We start from the raw sequence: 14,032 nt of genomic DNA on the forward strand, positions 1-14,032 counted from the left end.
GGAATGACAAATCCTGGTTTGGGGAAAAAACAAGGGGTGAGCTCCTTGGGCTGGGGATTCCTCCTGCCCAAGTCCATCACCGGGCATCTTGTGTCCATAAAAACCTCCAAAACACCAAGATTCAGCACAAAAGTCCCACAAACATCAAGACACAGACCAAAAACTACCAAAACATCAAGATTCAGACAAAACTCCCTCCAAAATATAAACATTCAGCCTCCACAAACAAACCAAAGCACCAACATGGAGCCCAAGAAACCTCAGAAACACCAAGATTCACCCCCGGGAAAATCGTGGATCCCCCTCCCTGATCACCTGCTGGATGGGGGGGGACACGCTTCTGGGGCTGGGGGGAGGCTGCAGATACAGCGAGTGCTGGAACCTTGTGGTGCCTCCTCTTCCTCCTGCTCCCGCTCCTCCTGTATCCCTACTCTTCCTCACATTCCTCTTCCTCACACTACTCCTTCTCCTGCAGAATCCCACCTGCTGCTCCCACGTCCATCGTTTCACCATTCTGGTCTCCAGCCCTGCTCCTCCAGCCTTTCTCCTCCTCCCCCCAGGCCCAGCACCCACCCCTGGCTCGCTGTGCCCCCCAGAGCTCTTGGATCCCACAGCACGAGCAGGGATGCAGCTGCGGCAGCTCTCGGCCGCTCCTGGCCGCACTCGGCCCCCGCCGCAGCCACTTCTGCCCGCACAGCACGGCCCGGCCCGGCCTTGGCGCTCCCCCCTCCCACCTCCCCAAATTCCCCTCGCGGGGGGCGCCAAGGCCGGGCCACACGGGGGCTCCAGCTGGGGAGCGCCGGGCGCTGCGGCTCTGCCTGGCAACTGTTGAGTCACCAGCGCCGCGCCTTCTGATTGGCTGAGCGCTGCCTGAGGGCTGCGGCTGCACCAAGGGGGGACACCCTGCTCCAGGGGGGGATGGCCCGAAAACCGGGCACCCCCAGCGAAGGAACAACAGCAACGCCTCGCTGCAAACACATGCTCTGAATCTGCTCGGACACAGCCACACGGACTTGGACACAAGCAAGTGACTGCAGAAACCATCAGCTCCACAAAATGGTACTGATTGACACACACTGCTGCTCAGCCAAGGAAGGTCCTGCTCAATTCCTCAACTTCCAGAACAACAACAAAGCCGGAACACAACCATGGACATCGTTTCCTATACAAAAGGGGACAATGTTGAGGCAGTTTGCACATTCTCCCAAAGGTATTTAAGGACATGGACACCCAGCGGGGGTAAAAAGGGAAGTCGAGAAGGGGTCTCAGCAACAGGGGACGGATGGTGTTGGTGTGCTGGGAAGGGATTGGTTGAAGGGAGTGTGCAGGAATATGGTTAAGGCAAACAGCAGCAGGAGGAATCTATGTGGTAAGAAAGGAAAAGGAAGACGGAAAAAAGGAGGAAGAGAAAAATACTGCGAATTGGAATGTTTTACAGCATCATTCCCAGTCTTACCCTCCAAGAGGGCCAAAACCCTCTTATCCTCACAGCCAGCTCCACCTCCTTTGTATCCCTGCTTTCTAGGACAGGAAAACAAGGAGGTCAGGATTTCAGGGGGTTTCTCTGTGGTGGGGAGCAGCAGGACAGGGCAGCACGGGCTGGGGTCCTGTGGGGAGCTGTGGGGCCGGGCCGGGGCTGTGGGGCAGCCGGGGCTCAGCGCCGGGCACTGCCTGACCCCAACACCCCCCGGGCAGGGCCGGCAGTGGCCCCCGGCCCCCAGGAGGCTGCGGGATGTGGAAGGATCAGGATTTTCTTTCATTGATCTTGTTTGGGTCACTGGAGAAACGAATGATTTTGCAGAAAGCTCAGCAGCTGTCAGAGGATGAGCACCCGCAGGCACTGAGGGGGCTGCAGGAGAGGCACAAGAAGCCCCTGCAGCACTTGGCCAGAAAGGCTCAGCAGGGGAATGTAAGAAGGGATGAGCAAAAGGCCAAGGTGAAGGCAAAGGCCATGGCAGAGTTTCTGCAGCCCCCCAGGGATGAACCGCAGGGCCCAAGGGGGCCCCAGCACCCAGGGGACGGCGGCGGCCACAAGCACCTGGCACAGGCATTGCCCTCCTCGGCACGGCAGAGCCGACCCAAACAGCCCCTGGCAAGGAATCAGGGCTCCAGCTGCAGGCCACAAGGACACTGCAAGCACAGACAGCAGCACCCTCAGCACGAGCAAGTGCACCCCGATGGACATGGATTGTCAGGGCTCTCAGAGCTCCCAGCACACCAGGGACCCACCGCACCAGGGCCCTTGAGAACATTCAGGGCACGTCTGGATCGAGACGAGGCCGCTCCTGATGGACACAGGGGCCTCTCGATCCACTCTGAATCTGAGACCTAAGGGGGGAAATTGTCAAGAAGTTCTTTCATTATTCCGGCAATAAGTGGGAAAGATGAGCAGGGGGGTTTTATTCAACCACTATCAGTAGATGTGGGGGATGGGTTTGAAATGCATCAATTTCTGTTTGTTCCTATTTGTGATTGTAATTTACTGGGAAGGGATTTGGTGGCTCAAGTGGGAATGCAAATTCATATTGTAAAAGGAGCTACAGAGGCTAATGCTGCTGTACCTTTGTGTCAAATGTCTGCGAAGGCCTCTGCTGAAGGGAACCCAGAAGTGTGGGCAGCCCCACGGAAATAGGGAAAATCAGATATGGAGCCTCTCCAAATTCCTCTGAAGCATCCAGGACAAGTGGTGTCTAAAAGCAGTACCCTGTTCCAAGGGAGGCAAGGAAGGGGTTACAGCCTCTTACTGAGGCCCTGCTAAAGGCAGGGCTTCTGGAGCCAGCCATCTCTCCCTCCAACACTCCTCTCCTGCCAGGCAAGAAACCCGATCATGGACACCAGAAGGAAAGCACAACTTTCAAGGCTTCAAAAGCAGATGAACTGAGCCTCCTGCCCTGGCCCTCCCAGACAGAGAAAAACCATTTGAATTGCATGGGGATGTTAATCAGGGCCATGCCAAAGGAATTCCTGGGCTCAAATGTTTAACCCAGTGGCCAGAGAGTGGCCTCATTGTCTGCAGAATTGTGCAGCCCCGGCTTTAATGGGAACTGAGGCCTGAAAACTGACAGCAGCAGAATCTCTGGCTGTTCAAGCCTGGCATCAAGTTAAAGCTTTGTTAACCAAAGGGGCCTCTAAACGGATGAGCAGCGCTCGGTTCTTACAGAATGAAACTTGTTGGAGGAACAGGAGGATTCAGAGTTGAGGACAGAGGAAGGGTTGAACCCAGCCTCCTGTTTGAACGGCCCTGGACACGGGGCTGGCAAGAAACCCATGGCTGCAGCCAAGTGACAGAGCTCCAGACCTGGGCTAGCAGAGATTTACCAGACATTCCCTGGCCTGAGGGAGAAAATGTGTTTAGGGATGGCTCTTCAAGGGCAGCAGAAGGGAAAAGAGTGACAAGACACGCTGCTCTTAAGGAAAGGGAATGAGACAAAGCGCAGCTCAGCGCCCGCATGCTCAGCTCAAAGGGCCGAGCTGGGGGTGCTTGGAAGAGCCTGGCACTGAAATGCCCTGAGCAGGGAGGCTTCAACATCTTCTGCTGACAGCATGGCAGCTCACAGCAGGGCAGAAGCATTTCCGACTGCTTCAGCAATCCCTGCATCAGTTCTTAAGGCATGTTTGGAACAAACAATTCCAAGCTATGGGATTGTGGAAGCAATAGACTCAGACAGGGGAACTCATTTTACAGGAAAGATCCTTCAGGGTGTTCTGGCTGCTTTAGGAACACAGTGGCACCTACAAACGCCCTGGCACCCCCAGAGTTCGGGTCGGGTGGAAAGAATGAATGGGGAAATAAAGAAACACCTTCTGAAGCTGCTGAGAGAAACCAAGATGCCCCAGGTACGGCTGCTGCCATTGGCTTTGGCAAGAAGAAGAGCCAGACCCAGGGCAGATATTCAATTATCTCCCCTGGAACTGATGTCTCCATTCCTCACCCTGGGAATTCCCCACCTGCTGGGGGAGGGAGACCAGGGATGTCTGTTTCAAGCAGTCGGTGGCCAGAATCCTGTCTCTTGTGAAATCTCTTCCACAGGAAGCTCAGCTGGCACAGACCCTGCCTGGGGACTTTGCTGTCCACAACATCCAACCAGGACATCGGGTCCTGCCTGAGGAGTACAAAGAAGCACCACTGGTGGCCAAGGGCGTGGCCCATTCCAAGTGTCCCCGAGCACAGAAACAGCCACCAGCACAGCTGAATGTCTTGGGGTGATCTTATGATGTGTATCCCATATCACTGCCTATGCCCAGAAATTAATTATTGGCCTTTCTATGCCTCTGAACTGAGCCTGAGAGGGGGAAGAAAAAACTGAGCAAAACTTTCTCAAAGCAGTTTGAAACTTGTTCAAGGTCACATAAAGATAGCAGGGGTTTTTTTTCCAGCAGGGGCAGGGGGGAGCGAGGAAGCACCCGGCTTGCAGCTTTTCCAGTCAGCTTTTGGCCAGTTTTTTCCGGTTTTCTTGTTCTCCGGAGAGAGACTGAGAGTCGAACTTTTCCTTCTCTGGAATTTTGGATTTACTCCCTTTTCTACTGGACTGCTTGATTGCTGTAACATCAGAGCACATCAGGAGGACTTTCCACCGGGCACAGAGGGCCTGGCCCTGGGCCAAGCCCCAGCTCCGAGGAGACCAAAGGGAGGACTCGAACACTTTCCCAGGTTTTTCCTCCACAGTGAAAGATTTTACCATTTAACATTATTTTCCTTTCCCATGTGTTTGTTAAATAAATAGTTTTATCTTCTTCACTTTCCTTCTAGGAAATTTTTTTTTTTTTTTTCCCCCCCGAACCTGGTGGGGGGAGGGGTGGTTGTGCCTTCTCTCAGAGTATATATATATATTTCTAAATTTGGCCAAACCGGAACAAATTTAGTGGCGCCCAACTGTGTGGCTCAAAGGAAAGTGAAAAAAAAACCTGTGCTAATTACATTTTGGTTTGAATTTACTTATTCTGTGTTGGAGTAAAGTAATCACCATGTTGGTTGAGTTCATAATGTCTCTCTGGCTTGATGTACTCATGTCTTTTTGGTCCTTAGGCTTCATTGAGGTACTGATTTTTTTTTGGTCCCTAGGGTTGTTTGCCTATCCACAACTTGCTCCAGTTTTGTCCCTGATATGTAAATTTTACAGAGCAGGGAGACGAATCAGGATTTCTATGTTCTTGTGCTCAGTGATAATGATTTATAAGAAGTTGACAGAGGTACAGGCAGCTGTTCAAAGTGTGTATGATAAGTGGTTTCTCTGTCCTAACCCCAGTCCTAGCTTCAGTAGCCTGTTTTGGGAATTTATTAGTAATTGCACCCAGATTGTTAGAGGAGGAGGAGATGGGGTTTCCCTTCCCTTTAAATTTGATAGGTTATCTTTTGAGAATGTTCAGTTTCCCCTGGATGTTAAAGACACCATCCTCCTGGTATTTAATCTGGTAAGCTTCCTCTGTGTGCTCTGTATGTCTCGCAGCTTGTCTAGAATGAGAGCTCAGATTTCCAGGGTGACTGATGAGACACCTGACCCAGAGGTGGAACATCTTGAGTGGTGTGGGGAATGGGAGGATATAGGCCAAATCTTGAAAAAAATCTGACCCAATGGTTTGCAAGTTTCCCCCTGAACAAGTTCAGAAACCAGCTGAGGTGGCAAAATATCTGAAAGAGAAATACAATGAAAATTCCAATGAGAACAAGCTCCTTGCAATATGTTGGGCTTTGGCATATGCCTATCGCACATTCCAGCAGGTAATGGTAGAGAGGCAGGAAGATCAGTCAGCAAAGCCTGCAGATACCCCAGTCACTCAGGCTGCAGATAAACCAGACAGCAAGTCCAAACCAGATGGAGTGTAAGCCACTGACAGTGGCTCCTGTCACAAGGAAAAAGCACACAACCAAAACTGATCGCCCAGTGAAAGATGATGATGATGCAGGGGAAGGGACCTCAAAAGATGCAGGGGAAGGAACCTCAAAACCACCAACAGACTCAGGCACAGAAACCATTACTGAGTCCATGTCCATAAAGGACCTTCACAGCCTAAGAAAGGACTACACCTGAAGGTCTGATGAAGCCATAATCAGTTGGATGGTCCGTATTTGGGATGCGGCAGGTGATGATGTGATGCTGGATGGTGCTGAAGTGAGGCATTTGGGATCCCTGTCACATGATCCAGTGATCGATGAAGTGATGAAAAGGGGGGCTGACTCTACCAGTCTTTGGAGACGGGTTTTGACAGGCGTGATTGAAAGATATCTGTGCGGAGATGATCTCTACATGCAGCAAACCCAGTGGAAGACCACAGAACAAGGGATCCAGCGCCTGAGAGAACTAGGGGTGGTAGAGGTTATCTTCACAAATGACCCAGGATTGAGGAGTCCAGACCGGGCCAGAGTTATTCCATACATGTGGCGAAAACTCATACGGCTTAGGCCACAAGAATACGCTTCTGCTTTAGCAATAATGAAACTGGACTATGGTGCAAATGAGACCGTGCAGGATATGGCAGTGAAGCTCTGAGCATATGCAGATTCTGTGCATGGCCCAACACATGCAAGAATCACAGCTGTGGAAACACGTGTGCAGAAAATGGAAGATAAGATGGAAAGGAATCACCAGGAGATTAAAGAGTGCCTTCTCCGTGGATGTTCCCCAGAGAGAAGGTACATCCCATGAAGTGAGCTGTGGAATTTCCTGTGTGACAGTGGGGAAAACATGAGGAAGTGGGGTGGACAACCCACTTCTGCTCTGGCAGCACGAGTGAGTGAATTGAAGGAGCGCAAGTCTCAGAAAGGAGGATCTACCAAAAAGGAAGTAGCTCCAGTTGCATGTAGCCAAACTGCCGGAAATGATGGAAAAGACGATGGCATGTCCAATTCCCATGAAGGAACCTCTAAGATACAGGCCCAGGGAAAGAAGGATAACCAGGCATAGAGGGGCCCTGCCTCTAGCCAGGTAGAGGTCAGGGAAAACCGTGTTTTTTGGACTCTGTGGATTCATTGGCCTGGTACATCAGAACCACAAAAATATGATGCCTTGGTTGACACTGGTGCGCAGTGTACAATAATCCCATGGCAGCACGTGGGGGTAGAATCTGTTTTTATTTCTGGTGTAACAGGTGGATCACAAAATTTGACCTTGGTGGAAGCTGAGGGTGAGCCTGACTGGAAATGAGTGGAAGAGACATCTCATTGTGACTGGCCCAGAGGCCCCGTGCATTTTGGGCATAGACTTCTGTAGCGGGTTGAGTTCGAAACCGGGCAGAAACACCAATTAAATGTAGTGGTTTTGGTTCAAAATATTCATTACTTACTTATTTTCCTTCTGTGAGATAAGAATTAGGAGAAAAGCAAAGCAGGCACAAACCTTAAACAGTTGCAGTACAATGAAAGAGTTTTATTACTAATAGAATTAAAAGTAAAGAGACAATAACAAAACAAAAACAAATCCCCCCCCCTCCAGCCAGCACTTCTCTCCTTTTACCTAGCTCACACAAGGGATAACAGAACATGGGTTGTTAGTCAGTGTTCCAGTTCTTGAAAAGTCTCTCCCTTATGCTTAAGGGAAAAAAGGGTTTTTCCTTCAGTTGCACGTGGTTCCCAAACTGCCACCAACAGCAGATCCGCCTGGAAACAAACAATCTGCTGTGTGTAGAACATCTCTCCCATGAAAAATCTCACAGTTCCTTCACACTACAAAACATGGGCCATCACATGGGGTTATTCATCTTTTTAAGGATAAGTTCTTTTGGCCTGCACACAAAAGCTTTTTTCTTCACCACAAGTCTCTAGCAGCCTCTCACTACTTCTATATAGCTTGGCATAGGCATTCTTCACAATCTTCACAGGCACACGAAGATACTCCATCCCCCCATGTTCTTCAAATGGATTAAAGAGACAAACAGTTTGTGGTATTACAGTTTCTTACCACGGCATGCAAGAAAGTTTCTTTTAAGCTGCGCGCCAGAATCGCGGCACCGCCCTCTTTTCTCCCGTCGCCATTTCCAGCTCCGTCCCACGTGACTCACTTCTCTTTCTCTCTGAGTCTGAAGCCGCCATGTTGAAGAGTGTTTTTGTTCGGGCTTTACGGTGGGGAAAACCTTGCTCCCTTTGTGCTGCTGGCTGCGTGGTGTCTTCTTCAGTTCAGCATGAAGTGTGCTGGCTGCAGACAGGAGGCTCTGCAGGCTCCCGTTGACTCCGCCGGCTCCGCATGGAGAGGAGAGGGACCCGCCGGTCCCCAGAAGCCGCACTGGATGGGTTTAGCTGTGAGCAGTCCATGGCTGGTTTTAGCTGCCTGTGGCTCTGAGGCAGTCCCCCCCAGCCACCCAGGGTCCGTGCTGCGGTGTTGGGAAAGAGGGAAAGGGGCAGTGGCCCCGGCCCGGCCCGGCCCGGCCCGGCGGGGCCAGGAGGCTCCGAGCTGCCCCCACCTCCCAGCAAGCGAGCTCCGACCAAAAAGGGGAAGTCCCGCCTTATTACAGCTGGTGATGGGGTCCGTGGCTGCAACCCAGGAAGATATGACCGGTCCGGGGAGATGGTCCCGAAAGGAATCGCCTGCCCGAAGTCTGGTATCTTCCTCTCAGCTGCTGGCAGAGGAGCCCTTGCAGAAGCTATCAGCTCTTTAGTGATTATCAGCTCGTGATTTCAGCTCAGCTCTGCAGGGCAGCCTCTAGGCCAAACCAGACCGGAGAGAGACGAGAAGACCCGTATGGCTGGTTCCGCACGAAGGTAGCTTTATTGGTGGTTCCCTCAGCGAAGGGAAGGCCAGTGACGAGCTCTCCTCCACAGAGGCGAACTTGTCTTCTTTTATAGGCATACAGGGGATCAGCAAGGGGACCAATGGGTTACAGAGGGTCTGGGATAGACCAATGGGTTACAGAAAGATCTGCATAGGGTCTCCCAAAGGATTGTGGGTCTACTTTTCCTCACCATGACTCAAAAGTCCTTTCCTTTCTAGGGAGTCCTGCTGGGCGATTGCAAAATCTCTTATCTCAGCAGACATCCCTCCAGGGCAGTGGCTGGGCATATCCCACAACTCCCCCTTCTGTATTTATTAAAAGGGCATTCCCAGCAGCCTTTCTGCAGCAACGTAGGAGGCAAAAGAACATAAGTAACACAATAATAATTACAATGAATACCCACAAAGCTCCCTTAATCAAAGATGCAATCCATCCCGTTATTCCCCATCGTCCAAAAAGTCATTGACTACTTTTAGGTCATCAAGGCTGTGGTGAGGAGAGCATCAATGTAGATACATTTCATCTTTGGGCAGGGATGGGGCTTCTGAGAGGGAATACAAGCAAGATTTTGTTAGCTTTGTGGTGAGAGGGGAGGTTTTGGGGTTTAAGGAAGTTTGACAAGGGTTGAGGGAAGGGGATATTTTGGGGTAGCAAGGGGTGATAACATATAAACTAGGGATCAGTTTTTCCAGGCTGTGTCTGGCCTACGGCTTGACTGTTTGCTGTAGCTTCTTGTTCAGCTTTCTGTTTCGTCTGCTGCCGTGTGGTGGGACGATCTTTTTCCTGGTTGGTGGGCATCTGGCGACGTTTTCGTCTCCATGCCGAGCTGGTCTGGTTTTGTGGAGGTCCTGTATTTGACTCAGGAGAGTTCTTGGTGTTTGCAGGAGCAGTGTTTGTAGGGCCTAAGTACGGTTTAATGCTTTTTCCTGGGAACCACTTTGGGCCAGATGGTAGCTGGACACAGGCGTAGCCTCTCCCCCAGGTAATCAATTGGAAAGGCCCAGATACCTGGTGTGTTTCAGGGTCCTTCACCAGCACTGGTGGCTTCTCCGTGAGCTTAGCTTGGGTTGAATTTGAGAAGTGGCGGAGTACTGGGGGGTCAGGCTCTGATGAGGTACCATTTAGGAAGTTAATGACATAGAGAGCCTTACAGAGTCTTTCAACAGGAGACAAGATTTCTGTTTCTCTCCGTTGCTGGTTGAGGACTCTTTTGAGGGTTTGGTGGGTCCTTTCTATGATGGATTGTCCTGTGGGATTGCTAGGTATGCCTGTCTTGTGTTTTATTCCCCATTGGTTGAAGAAATCTTTTAACTTGTGAGAGGTGTAGGCAGGCCCATTATCTGTTTTGATTTCTTCAGGGACTCCCAGGGTGGCGAAGGCAAGGAGAAAATGCTTGATGACGTGGATGGCACTTTCTCCTGCATGGGCTGACGCAAACACTGCCCCAGAAAATGTGTCAACTGACACGTGCACGTATTTGGATCTCCCAAAGGATGGGAAGTGGGTTACATCAGTTTGCCACAATTGGCAGCTGTTCAGACCGCGGGGGTTGACTCCGGTACCCATAGATGGTATTTGGTAGTTCTGGCAGTTCGGGCACGTTGCAATGATAGCTTTTGCTTGATCTTTTGAAAGCTTGAACATTCTGATGAGTGCAGGAATGTTTTGGTGAAAAAATGCATGTGACAACTTTGCCTGGGCAAAGATGTCAGGGACATTTGCAGTCTCTGCTGGCATGGCCAGTGCATCTGCTCTCCTGTTTCCTTCAGCAATGGGGCCAGGGAGGTCAGTGTGTGACCTCACATGCATAATGTAGTAAGGCTGTTTTCTGTGCGAGATTAAATGGATTAATGTAGAAACCAATTGGTATAATTTTTGGTTGGAGACCTCCTTTAGAAAAGCATGTTCAGCCCTCATAGCTATACCAGCGACATAAGCCGAATCTGTGACCAGATTAAAAGGTTCATCTTTAAACTTCTCAAAGGCTCTGACAACAGCTGCTAATTCAGCAATCTGTGGAGATTCCTCTACTATTTGGATATCAGATTCCCATTTCTGGGTATTGGGTTGTCTCCATGTCATGACAGACCCATGTGATGAACCATCAGTAAAGACAGTCAGAGCTTTAAGAGGTTTTCTACTTTGGATTAATTTTGGAATCAATTTAAAAGCTGCTTCGCGGTAGAAAAGTCTATGTTTTGGCATGTGAACGGAAATTTGGCCTGTGTAGCTATCTAGGGCTAACTGGAGGCTCTCATTGGTCCGAAGCAACAGCTTCAGATCTTCAGTGGTCAATGGCAAGTATATGCATGTGAACTCACACCCTGCAAGAGAGCGGAGACGAGTTCTGGCCTTTTTTATTAAATGTGCCATTACTTCTTGGAAGGTGGTTAATCTTTTTGTAGGTTGATGGCTTGTGAAGACCCATTCAAGTATCAGCAAAGGGTCTCTGAGTTTAGGGTCCCATTGGAAGATCAGTCCATGGAAACAGGGAGCTTTACCCAAAACTGCAAACTGAAGAGGCAGGCTGGGTTCAATGCGATGGGCTTGGCGTGAAGACAGGGCTTCTTGGACTTTAGTGATGGTATCTCGGGCTTCAGGTGTGAGGACGCATGGAGAGTCCAAGTCTTTGCTGCCGTGAAGGAGGTTGAAGAGGGGATCAAGGTCTTCATTTGTAACTCCCAGTAGGGGGCGTATCCAATTTATGGATCCACACAGGCTGTGTAAGTCCCTTAGGGTTTTAGGGTCCTTTTTGATGGAGAGTTGCTGGGGTACGATGGTTCTCTCACGGATCTGGAGGCCGAGGTAAGTCCATGGGCTGGAGTGCTGCACTTTGTCTTCACGAATCTCAAACCCTGCTTCTTCTATGGCTTCAATTGTCTTTTTAAGAGTTCTGTCCAAGTAAGTTTTTTCTGATGCACAGATTAATATGTCATCCATATAGTGGTAAATGATTGCTTCTGGAAACAGGCTTCTGATGGGGGATAGAATGTGGGCGACATACCACTGGCAGATGGTCGGGCTGTTCTTCATGCCTTGTGGGAGGACGAGCCAATGGTACCTTCTGAGTGGGGCTTTATTGTTAATAGAGGGGATGGAGAAGGTGAACCGTGGTGCATCCTGGGGATGGAGCGGGATGTTAAAGAAACAGTCTTTAATGTCTATGATGGCCAGCAGCCAGTCTCGGGGCAGCATGGATGGTGATGGCAGGCCGGGTTGGAGGGGGCCCATGTCTTCAATGACCTCATTGATCTTTCTTAGGTCATGGAGTAGTCTCCATTTGTTTGTGCCGGGCTTTTTCAGTACAAAGACAGGAGAATTCCAAGGACTTGTAGTCTCAGTGATATGACCTTTGGCAAGTTGCTCTTCCACCAGGGCTTCCAGCGCGCTGAGTTTTTCTTTATTAAGGGGCCACTGCCTTGTTCATTTTGGGTTGTCAGTCTTCCAGGTGAGCAGGGGGGTAGATGGCAGCGCGCGTTTCTCAGTGGCCCCAGTCAGAAATCCTGGCTGGGAATGGTAAGAGTGGCACCCCACTGGGATAGAAGGTCTCTGCCCCATAAGGTGATGGGGGCTCTTACCACGAATGGTCGGGTGGTCGCTATCTTGCCCTCAGGTCCTTCAATGACAACATTTTGTTTGCTTCTCATGGATACTGCAACTCCACCAATCCCGGAGATCATACCTGCCACTGGCTCCACTTCCCAATTCCCTGGCCACTCAGAGCAGGCGATGATGGTCACGTCTGCTCCGGTGTCTAGAATCCCTGGGCGGTAGACCCTCTCTCCTTTACAGAACAAGCTGCACTCGATGGTCGGTTTGTTTGAGCCCACGATCTCTATCCACATTGCTGTAGGATTGAGGGGAAGCTGTTCTGGGCGGTTCTGTGGAAGTAAAAAGGCTTGAGCAATCGGTGTTCCCTGTGGGAGAAAGAAAGGTGTGTCCATGCAGCAAAGCTGGACAAGAATCTCTTGTCCAGGGTGCACTGTTTGTATCTCAGGTAATACAAAGAGTTGTTCTGGACCATGGATGGTGTCGCTTAGGATAAGAATGTCCCATGGGCCGTCGTGCGGTCCATACTTTCCTGTGGGAATACGATAAAAATGCTTGTCAACAAAGTTAAATGGCAGTGATGTTACCAGTTGGCGTCTCGTTCCGATCGGTAGCGCTCCGTGTGTTGGATCCTTCTCATGTGTTCTGGGATCGCCTGGGATGATGGTGCCGGGCGAGGTCCAGCTGTCTGCTCTCGGTGGTCCGATGTGGAGTTCACCGCTGCGGCAGGGTAGTATGGCCTTTGATTTGTTGTCTGGGCGCGGGGCCTTGACACCGCGCTCCGATAGAAGTTTTTTGGACGCTGCTGGTGCTGTTGCTGTCTCTGGTGCCTTTGGTAGGCGGCGCGATGGTCCTGGGTGGGTGACCTTTGTGGGCAGTCCTTTATAAAGTGTCCAAGTTCACCACAATAGAAACAGCGGGCATTCTCCTTAGAGACTGCTGCAGCAAATGCACTGGAAACTCCCTCTGTGATGCCCTTTACAACTGCTTGGGTCATTGTGTTCTCTGTGGATGTGTGTCTAGTACAGGTCTCTATCATTTGTTCTATTGTGGGTTCTGTGTCCATGGATAGGGCCCTCAAGATATTCTTACATTGTTCATTAGCATTTACCATGGCAAGTTTGCTCAAGAGTTCTTTTCGTCCATCCGGACTTTCTATCTGTTTTTCTAAGCTAGCTTTCAAACGATCAACAAACTGAATGAAGCTTTCATTTGCTGACTGTTTGATGTTAGAGAAATATTGTGTAGGAACAGAATCATCAGGGGTGAGAAACAGCAATGTCTTAGCTGCAATAGCTATGTCTTGTAATGCTACTTCAGGTAAGGTTGTAGCTTGATCTAAGGGTTTTTGGAGGTCACCTTCTCCAGCCAGTTGTTCTATTGTCCAATTTGTCTGATTTGCATCTTTAGCATAAGTGTCAGACAGTGTTTTTAAGTGTCTTTTCCAATGCCTTTCCCATAACATCTATTCGGCAGGGGAAAGGATGCAGTTAATAATGTTTTTAATATCATGTGGTACTAATGTATAGGCAGAGAAAGTGGCTTCCAATAAGTTTCTAAAGAAATGTGATCCTCTCCCATGGTCTTTTGCTGCCTTGCTAAGCTCTTTGATTTCTCTGTATGGGAAAGGCTCCCATGCTTTTGTAGATAGGCCACCCCTCCTCCCTCTCCCTATAATGACTGGAAAAGCTGAAATTTTCTGAGCCAACTCCCAGTCCCCCTCCCGGTTTGCTTCCCTGCATGTCTGTGCCCACCGGTCTTCAGATTCAGAGTCAGAGCT

This window comes from Coloeus monedula (assembly GCF_965178545.1).
Source record: "Coloeus monedula genome assembly, chromosome: 33".
Lineage (NCBI taxonomy): Eukaryota > Metazoa > Chordata > Aves > Passeriformes > Corvidae > Coloeus > Coloeus monedula.